Genomic DNA, 21,053 nt, shown 5'->3' on the forward strand with positions numbered 1-21,053 from the left:
ATGGTGGTGCTGGGGATTGAACCTGAGACCTCAGAGCCTCAGGCATGAAAACCTTTTGCAGAACCATTGTGTTGTCTCCCCAACTTCTTGTCTAATGAAGAAACTCTTGTTGGGGCTCAAGATAGTGTCAGGGCTGAGATTGGTTGTCCAAAAAAAAAAAAAAAAAATCAGAGCTCTTTTAGGAGCTCAGAATTTTCTGCTGCATTTCCAGCCTCTGGGGAAAGGAAAGAAGCTAGAAAGTGAATGAATAACTGATGAGAGGAGACACCATAATGGTCATGCAAAAAAGACTTAACAACTCTACACCACAGACTTCAGAAAGCTTGTGGGTTGGTGTACACACCTGGGAGTGAGGAAGGTGAAGTACCTTAGCCGTGGGGACAGAGCTCTCATGCCTGGGACTTCCCTGGCCTCACCTGTGAGTCTCTTCATGGGGCTAGAGATTGTCACCTGGAGAACAACTTAGGTCAAGCACTGGTAGATGACTTTCCTGGGTTTTTGTGAGCCTTTGCTTATTTATCTACCTATCATTATTATTACTAATTATTTTCACAAATCACTGGGATGGAGGAGGTTCTGTGAATCCTGAGTTACAGGTGGTTAGTCAGAGTTCAGGTGGCAGCGTAAGGCTTCCAGTGGGTGTCTGAAATGGGGGCAGTCTTGTGGGACCGAGGCATTTCCCACCTCAGGTCCATGTTGTCTCCTCGGAGATGCCTTCCGAAGTGACTTCGTGTGTGGCTGGTGTCTGGATTGCTGGAGACTTGAGTAGGGAAGGAGAAAGGAAACCACACAGGGTTGGGCTCAGAAGTGTCATTTGTCAAGACAGTTCAGCATCTTCAGTCACCAGGGAAGCAGATACTGAAAGAGTAGAGTCTGCAGGTCAAACAAAGATGGAGGGGAAGGATGACGACAGCACGTGACTAAACTGACTTGTCCGCCGAGGCAGCAACTTCATGTCTACATATGCATCTGGGAGGTGAGAAGATCCTATGTCCACCCACACACAAAGTCTTGAAGTTTCTTCTTGTTCTTCTTCTAGCGTTTGCCGAAGTTTATTCTTGAAGTCAGCTGTTTTTTCTTGAAGTCAGCATTGCTTCTAAAGGCCAAAGGGTGGAGAACAACAACTGAATAATGAGCATATAGTCTCTCTATACAAAAGGAATAAAGCACTGATACCCGCAGCCTCAAGAATGAACCCTGAGGACATGACGCTAAGTGAAAGGAGACAGAAACAAAAGATCTACAATCCCATTCATCAGGAAGTTCAGGGTGGAAACCTCTATAGAGATGGAACACATATTGTTGGCTCTAACAGCAAAGGGAATAAGGTGAGGCTTTGTGATAACTAAATGGTGGGAGATTCCTTTTAAAGACAGTGAATGTTTTTAAGTCAAATGTGGTGAGGGTTGCCCGTATCTGTGAGGGTTGCCCGTATCTGTGGCTATGCTCAACCTCACGGACTCATATGTTTTACGAATGAATTACATGATATATGAGGTGTCACATAACTGTCAGAGAAATTCTACACGTATATTTTGACATGTATGAGAAGTGCAGATGAAATACATGTTATGTCATGTACTTCAGAGCTATCCAATTGTCTTTTATGTGAGAAATCATTTTCCAGCAAGGAGTGTGCAAAATCTGTCACTCTTGACCTGGGAGTCAGGTGGAGTGGGAGTGATGGCAAATGGCAGGTGTCTAACAGGACAGGCAATGCGGGGACTCGTGTGCAGTCTAGGTGGCTGTTACTGCTATTCTCCTGTCTCGATTTATGTGAACGAGAATAAATATTTGATGGACTGCAAACTGGAGATACCCCCGGTCCTAAAAAGCTCTCACTATCTTAAGACCTGCCATCTGAACATCACTGCTTGAAAGCAACCCCAGTGTCAGCGTTGCCCCTTTTCTCCTCTGCACTGGGCTGCAGCACAGTTTTTATTTCTCACGTGCTTTTGCATCTTCTCTGCAGGTCTCAGTGGCTGATCTCATTCAGACAGATCAGGTGCATATGACTGCATCACACCGAAAGGCCAGAAGTCATATTACTTTTAATATTCCAAGTCGGAGCAATACTTAAGACCCCTCCAGAATAAAACAGCCATCAGACTCAAAAAGAGTCAGGGAAATCCTCTCCCTGTCCTTGGGGAAGGGAGCCGGGGGTGGGGGGGGGTGGGGGGGGGACTGGTTGAGTGTGTCTTGTGTTAAGTGCTTTCCCTGAAGCTGATTTGCTTCAGGTCTTAAGGTGGCACAGAACAGTGACCCTCCACCTTTCACTGTGTGAGCAGTGGGTCCTGTACCTCCACGGGCCTTGCTCCCATTAACGCCCACTGGATGAGGGGACTTGAATCCACAAGGGAGTATTTCATAGAAATGTATATATATATTAGAGGACAATGGTTAAAAGGCTGGGGACACCTAGATTCATTTCACACCATTCAAGGACATTTCAAAACCCACAAGGGAGCTGTTCCTTTTTTTTTTTTTTTTCCTCTCTCTCTAAAGTGTCCATGGACCGGGAATTATTAAACACCGTTACTGAATTCTTGGCCTTTCTACCTTAGGGAAAGATGATTCAGGAATTCCACTGGGAAGTTTCACTGCATTTGCCTTGACAGTTCATGTCCCAAGTGGGCTACCACATCAAAACCCAGTGTGTGATCAATTCATTCTGTCACCCGACAAGTATGTGTGGCATGTCTGTCGTGCTGGAGAAACCCTGGAACGGGGTTCTGAGGGAGAGGGCTACACTGCCCCAGTTGTCTTAGGCACTGAATGTGTGCAGGGTGCTATGGGACTTTTCAGAGAGAGCTGGCCCTGTGAACTTAGTGGAGGCAGTGGTACTTGAGCTGAGACTTGAGGAAGGTTCATCTAACAGGTATAAAGATTGAGGGGCAAATTTAAGACAATGGTTAGTGGGTAAGCAAACACAAATCTTGGGATCCTTGTGGGAAGGTTAGTAATTCAGACTGGACAATAGGAAATTAGTATGAAAGAAGTGGGAAAGCAAGTCAGGGTCAGGAATGAGGTCAAAGTTTCAGAGAGTTTTGGGTTTTGCAGAGAGGAAGCCAGTTAGTGAATTGTTGCAACTAGTCCAGGCAAGTGTCAGTGAGGATAAGTGAGATAAAGACTGGGCTTCTGGCAAGAGGCTGATAACCAAAATACAGAAAGAGCTCACCAAACTTTGCAACAAGAAAACAAATGACCCCACCCAAAAATGGGGAAAGGATATAAACAGAATATTCTTAGAAAGGCTGATAAACACATGAAAAAAAATGCTCCAAGTCATTGATAGTCAGAGAAATGCAAATAAAGACAACAATGAGATACCACTTGACTCCTGTGAGAATGTCACACATCAGAAAAGGTAACAGCAACAAATGCTGGAGAGGTTGTGGGGTCAAAGGAACCCTCCTGCACTGCTGATGGGATTGTCAATTAGTCCAAACCCCTGTGGAGAGCAGTCTGGAGAACTCTCAGAAAGTTAGAAATGGACCTACCCTATGATCCTGCAATTCCTCTCCTGGGGATATATCCTAAGGAACCCAACACACCCATCCAAAAACATGTGTGTATACCTATGCTCATAGCAGCAAAATTTGTAATAGCCAAAACCTGGAAGCAACCCAGGTGTCCAACAACAGATGAGTGTCTGAGTAAGCTGTGGTCTGTATACAGAATGGAATACTACTCAGCTATTAAGAATGATTAATTCACCTTCTTTACCCCATCTTGGATGGAGCTTGAAGAAATCATGTTGAGTGAAATAAGTCAGAAACAAAAGGATGAATATGGGATGATCTCACTCACAGGCAGAAGTTGAAAAACAAGATCAGAAGGGGAAACACTAAGCAGAACTTGGAATGGAGTTGGTGTATTGCACCAAAGTCAAAGAGTCTGGGGTGGGTGGAGGAGGGCTCAGGTCTTGGAACATGATGACAGAGGAGGACCTAGTGGGGGTTGAATTGTTATGTGGAAAACTGGTAAATGTTAAGCATGTACAAATTATTGTATTTTACTGTCAACTGTAAACCATAAACTTCCCAATAAAGAAATAAAACAAGAAAAGGAAAGAAGGGGCTTCTGGAATATAGAGAAAATGGTGCCTTAGCAGTGGACTATCCATCAAAGATGAGGATGGTCTACAGAGTGTGGAGGTGAGGTTGGAGGCCAAGGTCAGTCATGGGTCCCAAGATGTGGACTCTAAATAGAACCACGAGAGCCAGGAGGTAGCTCCGTGGTCAGAGAGAAGATTAGCAAGTCAGTGAGGCTTCAGGTTCAGTCCCCAGCACTGCATGGTCTGGAACAGTGGCCTGAGCTCTCTCAAGCAAACAAGCCTAGTCTGGAGGTGAGAGTGTTTTGAACACAACTACCATGGCGAGATGAAAAATTGTACCCTTGTGCCAACAACTACACTGCAAACCACTAACCTTCTAATTAAAAAAGAAAAAAGACTGAGAGGTTAGGTTTGTGAAATAATGAAACAGATTAAGAATGACACACAGGCAGGCAGCAGGTAGGACTGTGAGATGAGAGTTTGGAAAGCTATCAGCCCTTGTAAAAGGCAAGGGCAGAAAGCATAATGGTTATATAAAGAGATTTTCATCCTTGAGATTCTAGAGTCCCAGGTTTAAACCCCCGCAATACCATAAACCAGAGCTGATAAGTGCTTTGGTTTTAATACATGTAATAAAAAATTGAAAAATAAAAGTTTTTTTTAAAGGAAAGGCATCAACATTTGTATAGGCTTGGGGTCTACCCAACGATACCTTACTGAGTCTAGAACTGATGAGTAGCAAGGAGAAATTACAATGGTCCGGGAGGTGGCGCAGTGGATAAAACACTGGACTTTCAAGCATGAGGTCCCAAGTTTGATCCCTGGCAGCACCTGCACCAGAGTGATATCTGGTTCTTACTTTCGCTCTTCTAATCATTTCTCATGAATAAAACATTAAAAAAAGATTTTTTTTAAAAAAAATGTGTACACAAAGTGAAACAACTTAAAACACGATGCTAGGAAATAGAAAAGATAAACATAAAAATAAAGGAGATCCTTAAAGCAGATAGTATAAGCAGAGAGTATAAAAGCAGAGAGTATAAGCAAAACACAAACAAAACAGTGACAATGCAAGGAGAAAACATTAAGGGCATCCACATTTCCAAATCAAAGGAGTCAGAAATCTAGACCAAGGTGCCATCAGAAAAAGAAAGGGGCTAGGGAGACAGCATAATGGTTCTGCAAAAAGACGTTCACGCCTGAGGCTCTGAGGCCCCAGGTTCCATCCCCAATACCACCGAGCTCTGGTCTCTGTGTCTTCCTTTCTGTTGATGTCTTTTACTAAAATAAAGAAAGAAAGCAGAAGAGAAAAGAAGCTACATTGGAGACAAAGAAGAAACAATGAGAATGGAGGGGAAACTAATGATTTGACAAGGAACTCTATGGAGAGAAATTAACCAACAGAAACATCGCATGTACAATGACACTGATAATAACTTATCTTTGCAACTCCTAAGACACTTTCAAAACTTCTGAACAGTGTGAGAAATTTTACTAAGAATGTAATTTTGTAAAGTGTCAAGCTTAAATATTCATTTGCAGATCCAAGTACGACACCAGTGAGGAAACCTGCAAGAGATTAGGGAAAGGGGTAATTATCATTTAGTGTAATTAATGCACCTTATAATTAATTAATAGAGACTGACCTCAAGGAGACATTGAATTCCTACATCATCTGTAAGTGGATCAGTTTTATGTGACCACTTCATAGTTAGAAAAAAAAATTGACCAAAGTTTTGAAGCGTAGGAAGGAACAAACACCTAATGGTCAGCTTTACAACGCTAATAAAAGAGACTTTCTTAAAAAAAAAAAAAAAAACTAAATACAAAGGTTAAATAAAAAGGAATCAAGAAAGGGAAAAGGTGTGCCCAGGGCAATCTTTTCTAAATTCTAGAAGATTAAACAGACTCAAGAGACAGGCTATAAAACTGTGCAAATCTCCTTTTACCAATAAAAAAAATCCATCTTTACTTTATCTCATTTTTTTTTATTTTAGCTATACATCATGGAAGATAAGATCTTCCCCCTATAAACACATTACCTTTGATGTTTTGGAAGGAAAAAAGATAAACTTAGCATTTTTCCTGTGTGTGTGTGTGTGTGTGTGTGTGTGTGTCTACCTCAGATAAGACCATTTAATTTGACTTCTTCAGAAGCACTTTTGTTCATTAAGGTAGCCCTAGTTAGGAGAAGAGACTTTTTAAAAAATTAATTTACTTATTTGATAGGACAAAGAGAAATTGAGAGGAAAGGGGAAATAGAGAGAGAGAGAGAAAGACACACCTGTAGCACTGCTCCACTGTTTGTGCCGCTTCTCCCCTTCATTGGGGACCAGGGACTTGAACCAGGGTCCTTGTGCATGGTAATTTGTATACTCAATCAGGTGTGACACTGTCCTTTTTTTTTTTTAAAGGAAAGAATACTAAAGTACTAGATTCCAAACTTTGCTTGATCCATCACCAGGCAATGAGTTTTCTGCTTCTTCACAAGGTACTGCTCACACCCTATTCCAAATAATCAAAAGGGATATCTTTTTCACCAATTAGAAGAAAGCTTCTTTTAGAAACAGATTTTTCTTTTTTTTTTTTTTCAACATCCAGTGAATTTGTCAGATTGATTGCTTTGTTTGTTTATTTTTTTAAATACAGTTAAGTGCTAATGGAGAGTCAATATAAATAGTTGAAAGACAGCGTGTGTGTATTATCACCCATAGTATGGATTCTAAAATCAATAATGCAATAGAGCAATTTGAAGATACTCTTCTCAGGGAAGCTTAGGAATTGTCAAGATAAGGACAAGCCTCTTTATAAAAAAAAAACAAAAAACACAAACTTGCCATGGGAATTTCAGTTTGCTGATAGCATTTAATTAAAAATGTGATTTTTAAAAAAAAAACATTTTTCCTGGATACTTTATTTTTTAATTTTTAAATTATATGTATTTATTTATAGATAGAGACAGCCAGAAATCAAAAGGGAAGGGAAGATAGAGAGGGAGAGAGACAGGCGCCCGCAGACCTGCTCCATCACTTGCAAAGCTTCCCCCCTTCAGTGGGCAACCGAGAGCTCCAACTGGAGTCCTTGTGTATTGTGACATGTGTGCTCAACCATGTGCATCACCACCCGGCCTCAAAGTGGGAATTCTTGCAGTCTAAGAAAGACTGAGCCCAGCACCCACAGAACCATACTAAGAGCACAGTTATTCATTAATGGCTTCGTTACAGTACAATAGCACCAAAAACTGGAGGAATTTGAAATTACGCACTTAATAAATTTTACATGGGATATATAAAATATTGAATGTCTAATTGAAAATAAAACCATTCTTATTTTTTTTAAAGGTACTCATAATAAAGCAATCATGGTAGGATAATGCTCTCACCTCGGGCCCATGACCAGACACCATGTGCCCGCAAGGGACCCTGAGCTCTGGGATTCCTCAGTCCTGGGTTAGAGGGTTATCTGCCGAGTGGGCAATCTGAGAACCAGAAATCAGACACAGCAAATTTGGGTGTGTATGGAAGTCATCAGAGATGGAAAGATCAAGCATATATCAAGACGCCCATTACAGGATGATGGCCATGTAAGGCACACTAGAGGTTTGCTGTGATAGTGGACCTGTGAAAACACAAAGCGGAATTCAGACTGGGTTTGGGTTTTGTATTGCACCAAAGTAAAGGACTCTGGGGTGAGAGGGTGGGGTGTTCAGGTCCTGGAATATAATGATGGAGGAGGACCTAGGTGAGGGGTTAGAGTGTTATGTGGAAAACTGAGAAATGTTACACATAGACAAACTCCTTTGTTTTACTGTTGATTATAAGCCATTAGTTCCTGCAATAAAGAAAAAAGTAAAAACATAAAAAGTAAAAAGAAGTGAACCTGTGTGATCATGACTATGGAGAATACAAGACCTCCCTTCCAGACAGCAGGTTGCAGACGCTATGAAGATTCCATCCTGACCTCCCTGGGCAGACGACCTCACCCATGTGTCCTGGAACCTCACCTCTCCAGAACTCTACCCACTAGGGAAAGACAGAAATAGGCTGGGGGGATGGATCCAGCTGTCCATGTCCAGTGGAGAAGCAATTACAGAAGCCAGAACTCCTACCTTCTACACCCCCCAAAACAACCTTGATCCATACTCCCAATGGGGGAGAAGTGATAGGAGGAAGAGGGCTCTGATCTCCAGCTCCACCAGGATGGAGACAGAGAGGAGGAAAAAGGGGAGGCACATTTGGATGCAGTAACAGGATTCTATGTGGCTTGGAGGAGAAGAGAGGACTGGGCCTGGATGAAAAGGGGGTCAGACATGTACAAATCTAAACAGGAAGTTGTAGAGATGACGGTTAGCCCATGTCTGCAACTTCAGAACTGCTGTGGTTTGCAATGGAGAGACTGGAGATTCAGAAGTCTGGTGGTGGGAATGGTATGAAATTATACCCCTGTTAACATGTAATTTTGTAAATCAATATTAAATCACTAACAAATTTGTTTTTTAAAAGAAGGAAAGAAAAAAAAAGGAAAGAGGAAAAAGAGAGAACGCAAGGTCTCAGAACATGCTCATGACACCAAGTCTACAAGAAGTCAGATGGCTTGTCTCTCAGTCACTTCTCGACCCCCTGATGTCTGTGTGTTGTGAGAGACATAGTACTTGCTCATTGAATGCAGAAGTGAAATCATGAATAAGTGACTGAAAGCAAACCAGGCTGCAACACTGCATTTCGAGCAGTACCTGAATGGTCGTAGAACTGTTATGAAGTTGGTATGTTCCATTTGCTTTTCATTTGCACCTACCAAAAAAAAAAAAAAAAATCACAAGAATTAATTGAGGGGCCAGGCGGTGGTGCACCTGGTTAAGTGCATGAATCACAGTGCTCAAGGACCCAGGTTTGAGCCCCTGGTACCCACCTGCAGGGGAAAGCTTCATGAGTGGTGAAGCAGGGCTGCAGGTGTCTCTCTGTCTCTCCCTCTCGACCTCCCACTTGCCTCTCAATTTCTCTCCATCTCTATCAGATAAAAAAATAAAGTTTAAAAAAGAATTAGTTGAGAATCACTTCAATGCATCGTCTGGCTAAAAATGTAATGTGACTAACTCAGGTTTTGACCATGGAAAGTGAGGAGTCTTGAACACCCTGCTCCCAGATGGCATAGTCTCTTTGATCGAATGCTGTCCACAGAGTACCAGGCGAAGGTGAGAAGGTGAGCCTCGGCAGGGAAATGCTAGAGTGGAACCCCCAGGAACCCAGAGACAGCCCTAAGCTGCCCCCCAAAGAAGCCTATTATTTGCCCTCTTCCCGGGCTCCGAAGTGTTGCCCAGAGATAGACTCTGGTTTTCAACTCTCAGCCGTGCTGCTGGTTGGCCCAAAAGAACCCAGGCCCCACCCGGGGCAGAGGGGAGTGGAGGCATGCCACAGGTGCACAGGGATTCTGGGTCGGAAAGGGGAGGCTTAGAGTCTGGACACCAGAGAGACAGTTCCAGATGATCTCTGAGGAAGAGCAGGAGGTGTTTTACTCCCCAAAACACAGAGGCTGTCAGTCACATGCATCGTGCCGTGCACAGAAGGGCCAAAGTGGAAGCAAAGAAGCAAACAGCATTTGCACACTTGCCCATGTGCAGGGGGACAGCCCTGAGTCCCGAGGTCACCAATCCTCCTTGCGTTTCCATCTGGTTTACAGCTGACAGTCCTGACCCTTCCTTCCCAAGCCTGGTCCTTTCCATAATTTTTCCTCATTACTATTATTATTTAATTTGTGAAAAAAAGTTTTTTTTGCAGCCAAAGAGAAAATGTGGGCCTTTCGTTATTAATGTTGTAGAAATACAAATATGTCCACCTCAGAGAGGAGTCTTCATTAACTCCCACGGCCCAGAAAATTAAGGCACGCCTCGTGGACTAGCCCGGGTTCATAATGCTGATGGAGCGCTTTCCGCGAGAATGAAGGGTAAACAGCGATTAATTTCAGCCAATAAATAATGGTTTGAGGCCCAAATTGAAAGAGGAACAATTACTTTTCCATTTTTCCTGCCAAATGAGCTGATAAGAGAAAACAGGGGAGTTGGCCACGTAAATCAGTCTTAATTTTATCTTCCCCATTAAAAAGGAGCCATTAAGACCATCTTCGCCTCATTTCACCCCTCTCTTGTTTCACTTTTTCAATTTGCACAAAAGGGGGGAGTTTGCTCGTCATAAAATTTCACTTTGGCCAACCTATCATTTGCATCTGGGCCAATAAATAGCAATTAGCATAAACATTTAAATCAGGAACTGGAACAAATCCTTGTTCCCCCAGCAAGCTGTTAAATTACAGTATTTTACTATATATATAAGAAGCACTAAACAAAAGATCTGCCGGCATGATTATCCTCTTCCAAATAGGACACGGTTGAGAGAGAAATAATAACTGCAAAGCCACAGCCTCCTCACTCAGACCCTGGGTGTCTCCCATGTGTGCATGACCCACAAGTTTCTTGCCTGTGGCTTAGATAAGCATCCCAACAAGTAAGTTTTAGCTTGGTTTCACGAAGGAGGCAAAAACGCAGAGACGTCAGTGCATTCCTGCGCTGTTATTAAAAGACCGCTTAAGAGGATCTTGTAAGGCTGGAGCTTCAGCCAGAGTTTGTTGGGCCAAGTGCGGTAAGATGCGTATCAAAGGAAGACGAGAATTGGTATCTGGACTATGAAGGTGTCCCACACTGAGCAGAGAGTTTGGTCTTTGAGGTAAACCACAGCCCAAAGAGGGCCAGCCATGGTGTGTTACAGAGATGGGTTGTCTTAGCTGAAATTCTTCTCAGAGACTAAAACATGGTCTCACACTTGCCTCTGCCTAACCTGATGACGTCTTTGGCCCATGCTCTCTCTCAATGTGTCTGATGGCTGGGTTCAGGTTTACAGAGACGCACCAAGACAAGAAACCCAGCCCTGGCCCAGTACCTAAGAGCTAGTTCTGACTGACTAAGCCCCATGCCCAGAACGCAGCCTGCCTACCACTTCCTTTTCTCTTTCCTTTCTCTTAGCATCGATTTAGTTCATTATTTATCTATGGCTCATTGAAAGTCAAGGTGAGTGCCTCCCTTGATTGGGCCCTAATTAATTTTGGCTGGAAACCTGGAGTGGAACAGACTGATTCTGATGTGTTTGATGAAGGCTTTCTTTGGGAGGATTTGGGTTCACCAAGGAAACACCATTAACTACTTCCAGTTTGCATACATGTGAATTGCTTATTTGCAACATAGGTTCTAGTGAGAAGATACTGAAAATTTGGACCCATTGTTCCAAATCTTGCTAATCTTTATAAATCACTCTCTTACTTTTAGAGAGTTAAAAAGAAAAAAAAAAACTTATCAGCAAAGGAATTGAAAAATAGGAAGTCAGGCGGTGGCACAGCGGGTTAAGCGCAGGTGGCGCAAAGCACAAGGACCAGCATAAGGATCCCGGTTCAAGCCCCCGGCTCCCCACCTGCAGGGGAGTCGCTTTACAAGCGGTGAAGCAGGTCTGCAGGTGTCTGTCTTTCTCTCCCCCTCTCTGCCTTCCCCTCCTCTCTCCATTTCCCTCTGTCCTATGCAACAACGATGACATCAATAACTACAACAATAAAACAACAAGGGCGACAAAAATGGAATAAATAAATGAATGTTAAAAAATAAAGAAAAAAAGGAACTGAAAAATAGATTCTTAAAAAATATTGTCTAATAAAAGTAAACAGCACGGTGATATACCTATAAGGTTTTTGTTTGTTTTTTTTTAAAATTATTTTTATTTATAAATGTGAGAGAGAGGAGGAGGAGAGAGAAAGAACCAGACATCACTCTGGTACATGTGTTGCCAGCGACTGAACTCAGGACCTCATGCTTGAGAGTTCAGTGCCCTAGAAGTTATGGTCAGAAATACGCTAAGTTAACAAAATACATAAATAAATAAAGCAATATTCTCATTAAGTCTGGTTGCAATCAATGCTAATGGACGAAGGAAAAAGAAAGGCAAGTTAACTCTCATCTTGGGGCTGACATCTTATTCACGAGGTACTTGAATGTATTTCTCTCTCCTTAGACCCTTCCTGATCTCAGCTACGCCCTGTCCAGCTTGGATGTGGAACTGAGGAAAAACAGGAGAGGCAGGGAGGGAGAAGAGGGTAAGTTCAAGGGAGCCAGCAGAACTAAGGATCCAGAAGCTTCTGTCCTACTTTCTCCTCTACCTTCTCAAAGTTGCAGGATCCAGCTTCACAGACTCTGCCGAGAATTTACCGGTCATTCAGGGCCTGTCAGGGCCTGGTTCTGCCTTGAAATGTAACACCTGTGATTGATACTCTGATTTCAGATTTAGGGATGGGGAGGGAACAGTTCTTACATTAATTTAAAGCCCTGGTTTAAAAAAATGCATTGGACGTGGTTTGGGAGGTGGTGCAGTGGATAAAGCACTGGATTCTCAACCATGACGTCCCGAGTACGATTCCCAGCAGCACATGTGCCAGAGTGTTGTCTGGTTCTGGTTCTTTCTCTCATCTTTCTCATAAGTAAATAAATAAATTCTTTTAAAAAATGCACTGGAGAGGGGCCAGGTGGTGGTGCACCTGATTGAGTGTACATGTTACAGTGCACAAGGACCCAGGTTCAAGCCCCTGGTCCCCACCTGCAGGGAGAAAGCTTCACAAGTGGTGAAGCAGGTCTGCAGGTGTCTCTGTCTCTTTCCTTGCCTACCTCCCCCTTCCTCTTGATTTCTTGCTGTCTCTATCAAATAAATAAAGATAATTTTTTTTATTTAAGAAAGGATTAATTAACAAAACCATAGGGTAGGAGGGGTACAACTCCACACAATTCCCACCACCCAATCTCCATACCCCACCCCCTCCCCTGACAGCTTTCCCATTCTCTATCCCTCTGGGAGCATGAACCCAGGGTCATTGTGGGTTGCAGAAGGTAGAAGGTCTGGCTTCTGTAATTGCTTCCCCGCTGAACATGGGCGTTGACTGGTCGGTCCATACTCCCAGTCTGCCTCTCTCTTTCCCTAGTAGGGTGGGTCTCTGGGGAAGCAGAGCTCCAGGACACATTGGTGGGGTCTTCAGTCCAGGGAAGCCTGGCCGGCATCCTGATGACATCTGGAACCTGGTGACTGAAAAGAGAGTTAACATACAAAGCCAAACAAATTGTTGAGCAATCATGGACCCAAAGCTTGGAATAGTGGAGAGGAAGTGTTAGGGAGATACTCACTGCAAACTCTAGTGTACTTCTGCTTTCAGGTATATATTTTGCAGTAGTTTATGGATACGTGTGCACATAAGCTCTCTCTCACAGAAACTGGTGTATATATATCTAGGTTTTGGGACTTTGTTAGAAAGTGAACCACCTGAGATGGAATTAAAGTGTACTATGAAAGGAAAGGTCTCACCCGAGTAATGAAGCTGAAGGGTTGTCATTCCACATGTGAAGTCTCTGGACACAGTCTGAAGTGAAGCATGTTGAGGTGGCAATCGTGTTGGTTAGGTTGTGATCGGCAGATGCAATATTATTTGATATGGATTGGGAGAGGCATATGGGAAAGTGGGCCCTATCCAAGCGTTCCAGGACTGGGGGAAGTAGGGGCTCTATAGTGGTGATGTGAGGTTCCTGCTGTCTTAGGGTTCAAAAAGACAATCGATAGTTAATGTTATCATCACATTAATTGGCAATTGGGTTAACTTTGAAAAGCCCTTTTGTTAGGGTTTGCTGTACAGTACCCAGTATCTTGTATATAGCTGTGCTATTGGTTGCTTCTGATCTACTTGGTCTAGGCTTTTGAGAGAGTCCACATATCAAATACACAGCCTATATATTAAAAAGATTCAGTTTGTGTTTTGAAAAACTTTGAGACATACAATTGATTTTCCCCCTCTCATATTAATTAACTGCTGATTATGTCTACATTTGCTAGGAGTGTACATAAACACCATTCCCACCACCAAAAGACTGTGACCCATCCCTCCCACCCACTCCCACCCCCCACTGGCCCAGGAAGCTGCATGTCTACCCCTCACCACAGGGTTTTTACTTTGGTGCCCTACTTACAATTTGGTCAGGTCCTGCTTTTAGTTTCCCTTTCAGATCTTCTTACTCAACTTCTTCCAAATTATATTCCTCCATGAGGATAATTTCTGGAACCATCCGTTCCACCCCGGTTCCATGGCTGCCAGTTCTTAGCAACATCGCCCCGCCAGATATTCGTCGGGATGCGGCATCATCTAAGTTCATTTCCCACGTCTACGCTCGACCGGACCTGCCAATATACGCGGATATCTTCGCCCACCCTGTCCAACGCTTGACGTCTCGTCACCCAATCTGGTCCCCTACGCCTACATTGAACTTCTCTGTTCCAGTCTCTTGGAAACAGAGCTGGCAGTCAGCTGAGGTAAAGAACAAACACCTCATCACAGACCCCTGCAAGCGTCAACCCGGCTTTGACCTAGCATGTTATGATTGGGCCCTCCTCAATCGCTATGGAACAGGCCATGGCCGGTGCGCCGCTATGTTCCATCGCTGGGGAGCCAGAGACGACCCGAACTGCCCCTGCGGCTCCAGACAGACTATGACCCACATAGTCAACGACTGCCACCTCTCCAGATTCAAAGGAGGTCTCGAAACTTTACATCAGGCTCAACCTGATGCTGTTGACTGGCTACGGAAGAAGGGCAAACGCTAGAAGAAGAAGAAGAACTCAACTTCTTTTGATGAGTGGGATCATCCCATACTCATCTTTATCTTTCTGACTTATCTCACTTAACATAATTCCTTCTAGCTCTGTCCAAGATGGGTCAGAGAAGGTGGGTTCATTGTTCTTGATAGCTGCATAATAAAGATAATTTTTAAAAATGCATTGGACATAGAAATTGCACGCCAGAGGCCCTGGAGACCCCAGGTTCTATCAATAGCCCAACACATGCTAGAACCCCACCTCCCCAGAGTCCCGCTCCACTAGGGAAAGATAGAAACAGGCTGGGAGTATGGATCCACCTGTTAATACCCATGTCTATCGGAGAAGCAATTACAGAAGTCTGAAATCTCACCTTCTGCACCCCATAATGATCCTGGGTTCATACTCCCAGAAGGATAAAGAATAGGAAAGCTTCCAACAGAGAGGATGGGATACGGAACTCTGGTGGTAGGAATTGTGTGGAATTGTACCCCTCTTATCCTGCACTCTTGTCAGTCATTATTAAATAACTAATAACAATTTTTAAAAGGAAGTAAGTGTTGTCCTTTCTCTTAGCCTCTCTCTCTCAACACATACTTAAACAAATAGTTTAAAAGTAAGTTTCAAGGGCCAGGTGGTGGCACATGCAGCTAAGCATACATAGTACTAAGCACAAGGACCTGGGTTCGAGCCACCTCCCCACTGCATTAGGGACAATTCACTACTAGTGAAGCAAGTTTGCAGGTGTCTATTTTTTTTTCTATCTGTATCTCCCCTTCCCCCTCTCAATTTCTCTCTGTCCTATCGAATAACATGGAAAAATAAGAATGACTACCATGAATGGTGAATTTGTAGTGCCAGCCCCCAGCCGCAACGGTAACCCTGGAGGAAAATAAAATATTTTTAAAAAGCTATACCCCTGGAATTTTATCATGTTGCAAACCAATGGTGAATCAACAAAATATGTGAAATTAAAAAAATCAACAAAAAATGTATTTTCTTTAAAATTTAAACCAGTGCTTTAAGTTTATGTTTAATTGTCAAAGAATGTGGTCCGAAATAGGTTGTCACACTGGCTTCTGGCCTAGCATACACAGAGAGACTACACGTCCCAGTCTGCATTGCTGGCAGGCTGCACTGGTTTGTAAACTGGGGAATGAATGATAGACAGCAGTCACATGCCCGCCCCAGGCCTGACCCTAAGAACAGGTAGCTGAGAGCCGGGGATCTCTTTTCTCTCCTCAGTGACTGAGGTTTCAAGTTTGCCCTGACACTGCTGAGTAGAAGCATCCTTACACTGCAACCTGAATGACTGAGTATCTTAAACACCACGACCTTAGGGTTTATTTGTTGTGGCAGCCTGAACTATGTAGAGGAAGGAGAAAAAAAGTCAAGGTGATTTCTAAAAATAAATAAAATAAAATCAGATCTTTGATTGGGACAAGTTTGGGTTGGGATGTAGAAAGTCGGCATTAAGAGAGACTCCTACCACCTCTTGAAAAATGACAAGAAATCAAAGCGGAGCAAATACTGCAGGCTGACGCAGTGCTGCATCTCTTGGGATCAGTGAGCAGCCAGAAATGGCTCTTCAAGAGAAACGAATAGCGAGTCTGATGGGTAGCGCAGCGGGTTAAGCGCAGGTGGCACAAAGTGCAAGGACCGGCGTAAGGATCCCAGTTGAGCCCGGGCTCCCCACCAGCAGGGGAGTCGCTTCACAGGCGGTGAGGCAGGTCTGCAGGTGTCTGTCTTTCTCTCCCTGTCTGTCTTCCCCTCCTCTCTCCATTTCTCTCTGTCCTATCCAACAACGACGACATCAGTAACAACAACAATAACTACAACAACAATAAAAAACAAGGGCAACAAAAGGGAAAACAAATAAATAAATGTAAAACAATTAAAAAAAAAAAAAAGAAATGAATAGTGAGAAGCTCAGGAATTGAGTCCCATAGATCTGGGGAGGAGAAGATGATGTTGGTTTGAGGCATTTCAGATAAAATGTAGGAAAATCAGTAAAAATTTAAAAAGAGCTTAAGGGGCTGGCTGGTGGTGCACCGGGCTGAACACACATGTTACAATGGGCCAGGACCTGAGTTCAAGCCCCTAGTCCCCACCAGAATGGGGAGAGCTTTGTGAGTGGTGAAGCAGGGCTGCAGGTGTCTCTGTCTCCCTCCCTCTCTGTCTCCCTCTTCCTTCTTGACTTCTGGATGTCTTTATCCAATAAACAAATCAAGATAATAAACAAAACCATTAAAATATATATTTTTTCAAAAAAGAGTTTTAAAATAAGAACCCATTAGGTATTTTTGTGAATAAAAAAATACAGCACTCATTAAACTAGTGAACAGACTACATAGTGAACCATGCCTATCAATATAAGTACACATGTGGGTTTTTGTTTTATTTATAAATTAAGTGTGTATGAAAATCTATCTGAGGTTGCTGGTTTTCTTCTATTAATCTGTCTGTTGATCTTTTTTTTTTTTTTACTTAAAACAAAACAGATGAACATTTTTTAAAGAAATTTAATGGGTGTTTGTTTTGTAGATAGAATTCGCAGTTTGTTTTTTTGGAGTTCATGAGAAAACAAATTTTATTCTATATTTTTCAAACAATCAGAGAAAATATAAAGAAAAAAATCTAATTCTCCCTTTTGTCAGGCTACTGCAGTTAACAGCTGTGTGGCCGGCAAATCTGTGTTGAATTTTGTTCCATGGTATGTGCGTGTACATGTGTGTGTGTGTGCGTGCGCGTGCGTGTGTATGTGTGTGTGCATGTGTGTGTGTGTGCATGCCTGTGCGTGTGTGTGCATGTGCATGTGTGTGCATGTGTTTTCCTGTTGTTCACTTGTTATTAAAGCTCTCCAGTAGTTTTTTATCTCAGTGACAGCAGAATCTACGTACAGTAGGGCACAGCCAGATACAGATGTGCCCAGCTGTTGACCTTCTCAGCTAACAAGGCTACTGGGGTTGTCATAATCTCACCCTTTGCCTGTGCCCTGCAGAAATATAGTCTCCTATGTGTGTACCATAACATGGAAAAGACTCAGATATTGCTCACTACTTTATTCAGAAAATGAAGTGTTCTCTTTCAGTCAAATTAGTCTAAGTATCAGAATTTTTTTTTTTTTTGTCTCCAGGGTTATCAGTGAGGCATGGTGCCTGTACTATGAATCCACTGCTCCTGGAGGCTATTTTTTCCCTTTTGTTGCCCTTGTTGTTATTATTATTATTGTTGTCATTGTTGTTGGATAAGACAGAGAGAAATCAAGAGAGGAGAGGAAGACAGAGGGGGAGAGAAAGACACCTGCAGACCTGCTTCACCGCTTGTGAAATGACCCCCAGCAGGTGGGAGCTGGGGGCTCAAACTGGGATCCTTAAGCCAGTCCGTGAGTTTTGCGCCATGTGCGCTTAACCCGCTGTGCTACCGCCCAGCCTCCAGAAATCTTTTCATATATATATTTAAATGTAGTTCTTAAAGTTAAGCTTTCTTTTTTTCCTCCAGGATTATCACTGGGGTTTGGAGCCCACACTACAAATCTATTGCTCCTGGTGGCCATGTTTTTTCCATTATTGTTGTTGTTGAATAGGATGGAGAGAAACTGAAAGAGGAGGGGAAGACAGAGATGGGGAGAGAAAGACAGACACCTGTAGACCTGTTACATTGCTTGTCAAGCGACCCTTTTGCAGGTGGGGAGCCCGGTCTGGTCCCTGTGCTTAACTATACTATATGTGCTTAACCCCAAAGTCAAACTTTCTATCCTTCTGTTCTGGTGAATCTCTCTGGGATGCAACTCATGAATTTAAATTTACAAATATTAATTGATTGCCTTCTATGGGGCAAACACCATGTTGGAAGTGGGCAGGCAGGTCTGCTGCAGTGAGCAAAAAAAGCAATCTGATCTGGTAGTCTGTAAGGAGCCCAGTGATTCATAGTAATAAAGCCCAGGATGCTAACTCCTAGGAAGACACGTCTTTTTAATACTTAGGATGGCTGGGATATCCCCTCTCATCCTCTCTGTCTCTGTTCTTTCCCCTTTTTTTTCTTCATATATCTGTCTTTATGTCTGCATTGTGTATTTTCCTTTCAGAATTTCTTTCTTCATCACACTTAAAGTTGTGTGTGTGTGTGTGTGTGTGTGTGTGTGTGTGTGTGTATTTTATTTCTGTCCTTTATTATCTTCAGTGAATGAGGACAAATTTTATCCATTTTTCTTATTTTCTTTTTTTCTCTTTTATTATCTTTATTTATTTATTTATTGGATAGAGACAGCCAGATATCGAGAGGGAAGAAGGTGATAGAGAGGGGGAGAGAGACAGAGAGATACCTGCAACACTGCTTCATCACTCAAAAAACTTTCCCTCTGCAGGTGGGGACTGTGGGCTCGAACTTGGGTCCTTGTGCATTGTAACATTACGCTCAACCAGGTGTGCCAAAACCAGGCCCCCTTTATTATTTTCTTGACACACGTATTTGCTCCTCTTACCACAGCCTTCCATGTAGGCTGTTTAAAATAAAGCGATTTGTCTCTTCACTACAGAGATTACAGTCTCAGAAACCTTTATCTCTCAAATAAAAAATAATAATAATAAATAAAAGATATATACATATATATATATAATACTAAGCACTTCCCATTCCATTTACAATTTTCAAGTATGTAAATACATGGATTTCAGTCTATTTCTTGCAGTTGTGTAGCTATCATCATGATTCAAATATAATTCCAGAACATTCTCATCACTCCAACCAGAAACCATGAAAAGTACCAACACCCCCACTCCACCCCCCCCAGCTTTTGGGGGCCAAACTCTCTCACCAGTCTCTCTCCAGAAAACGTGTTTATGTGGACTCTTGGGTCTAGCACTTATCACATGACAAGTTCCATCCATGTTGTGACATGTTCTTCACTCCGTAGCATGACCAAAATAGTGATCCACAATGTGGGCATGCCATCTTTGTATCTCCATTTAGATGCTGACAAACATCTGTAGTGATTCCACTTGGCCACCATTTTGAATAGTGCTATTGTGAGCGTCTCTATACAAGTTTTTGTGGGAATATATATTTTCACTTCCCTTGGGCATTTACCCAGCAGTAGAATTTCTGGTTAATGTGTGACGTAATCTATAGTAAGTTTTAAGGAATAGCCAACATGTTTCCATAGCACCATTTGACATCCGCCAGCAATGCACATGGGATTCAATGTTGCTACTTCCTATCAAACCTCTGCTATTTTTCTTTGTTTAATTATATTTCAATGCAAACTTAAGCCCTATTTTTTTATTTAATTATATTTTAATGCAGTCTTCTTAGGAGGCATGAAGTGGTATCTCCTTATGGTTCTGATTTGCTTTTCCCTAGGAACGACTGTTGTTGTGCGTTCCTTCATGTGTTTAACGGCCATTTGTATTTCTTCTTTAGGGAAATGTATGTACACATTAATTGGCCATTATTTTTGTTGGCCATTATTTTTGTCCTGATATTTTGGCTACTATAACTTTATCAGATATATGTGACATACTTTCTCCCATTCAGTGACTGTCTTTCTTTCTCTCTCTTTCTCTCTCTTTCTCCCTCTCTTTCTTTCTTTCTTTCTTTCTTTCTTTCTTTCTTTCTTTCTTTCTTTCTTTCTCTTTTTTGCCTCCAGGGTTATCGCTGGAGTTCGATGCCCGCACCATGAATCTACTGCTCCTGTGACCATTTTTTTCAATTTTTTTTATAGGACAGAGAGAAACTGAGAGAGGAGGGGATGATAGGGGGAGAGAAAGATAGACACCTGTAGACCTGCTTCATTGCTCGTGAAGCAACACTGCCGCTCCCCTGCAGATGGGGAACTGGGCGCTGGAACCCAGATCCTTGTGCTTTGTACTATGTGTGCTTAACCTGATGTGCTACTGCCTGGCCTCCTAGTGAATTTTTTAAAAAAATTTTCTTAAACACTGTTTCCTGATGTGCAAAATTTAAAAATTTTAACATATTTGACTTTTCTCATTTTTCTCCCTTCCTCCTTCTCTCTATCACTTTCTTTTCCATCTCTGAAAATTTTTTTTCCTAATTCCAAAGAAAAGAACTTAGAAATGAACATTTTGAAAAATACTTCTTCTTATGCCCTTGGAGAACAACTGACTTAAAATCTAAAACTAATTTAACATTTTAAGAACTCATTTAGAATAATATATAACAACTTCAAAAACTGCTCAGAGCAAGACAGAAATAAAGATGTGCACTGCAAATTAAAAAAAGAATAACATTAAATATATATATACACCGCCTGGCCTTTCTTCAAAGAATCTAGTGGAATGGATACTTCCTTGAATATTATTGTTTGAATTTACCAG

At 42.4% G+C, this 21,053-nt stretch overlaps 1 long non-coding RNA gene across 1 annotated transcript; it reads left to right on the forward strand.

The window, feature by feature from the left end:
* Window positions 1–1,076: 1,076 nt before the first annotated feature.
* LOC132534706 (uncharacterized) lies at window positions 1,077–2,129 on the forward strand. The gene is made up of 2 exons (XR_009546419.1): window positions 1,077–1,328; window positions 1,973–2,129. It is a non-coding gene; the product is annotated as an uncharacterized LOC132534706 (long non-coding RNA).
* The last annotated feature ends 18,924 nt before the right edge of the window (window positions 2,130–21,053 follow it).

Source organism: Erinaceus europaeus, chromosome 19 (genome assembly GCF_950295315.1).
Source record: "Erinaceus europaeus chromosome 19, mEriEur2.1, whole genome shotgun sequence".
NCBI classification, from domain to species: Eukaryota; Metazoa; Chordata; class Mammalia; order Eulipotyphla; family Erinaceidae; genus Erinaceus; species Erinaceus europaeus.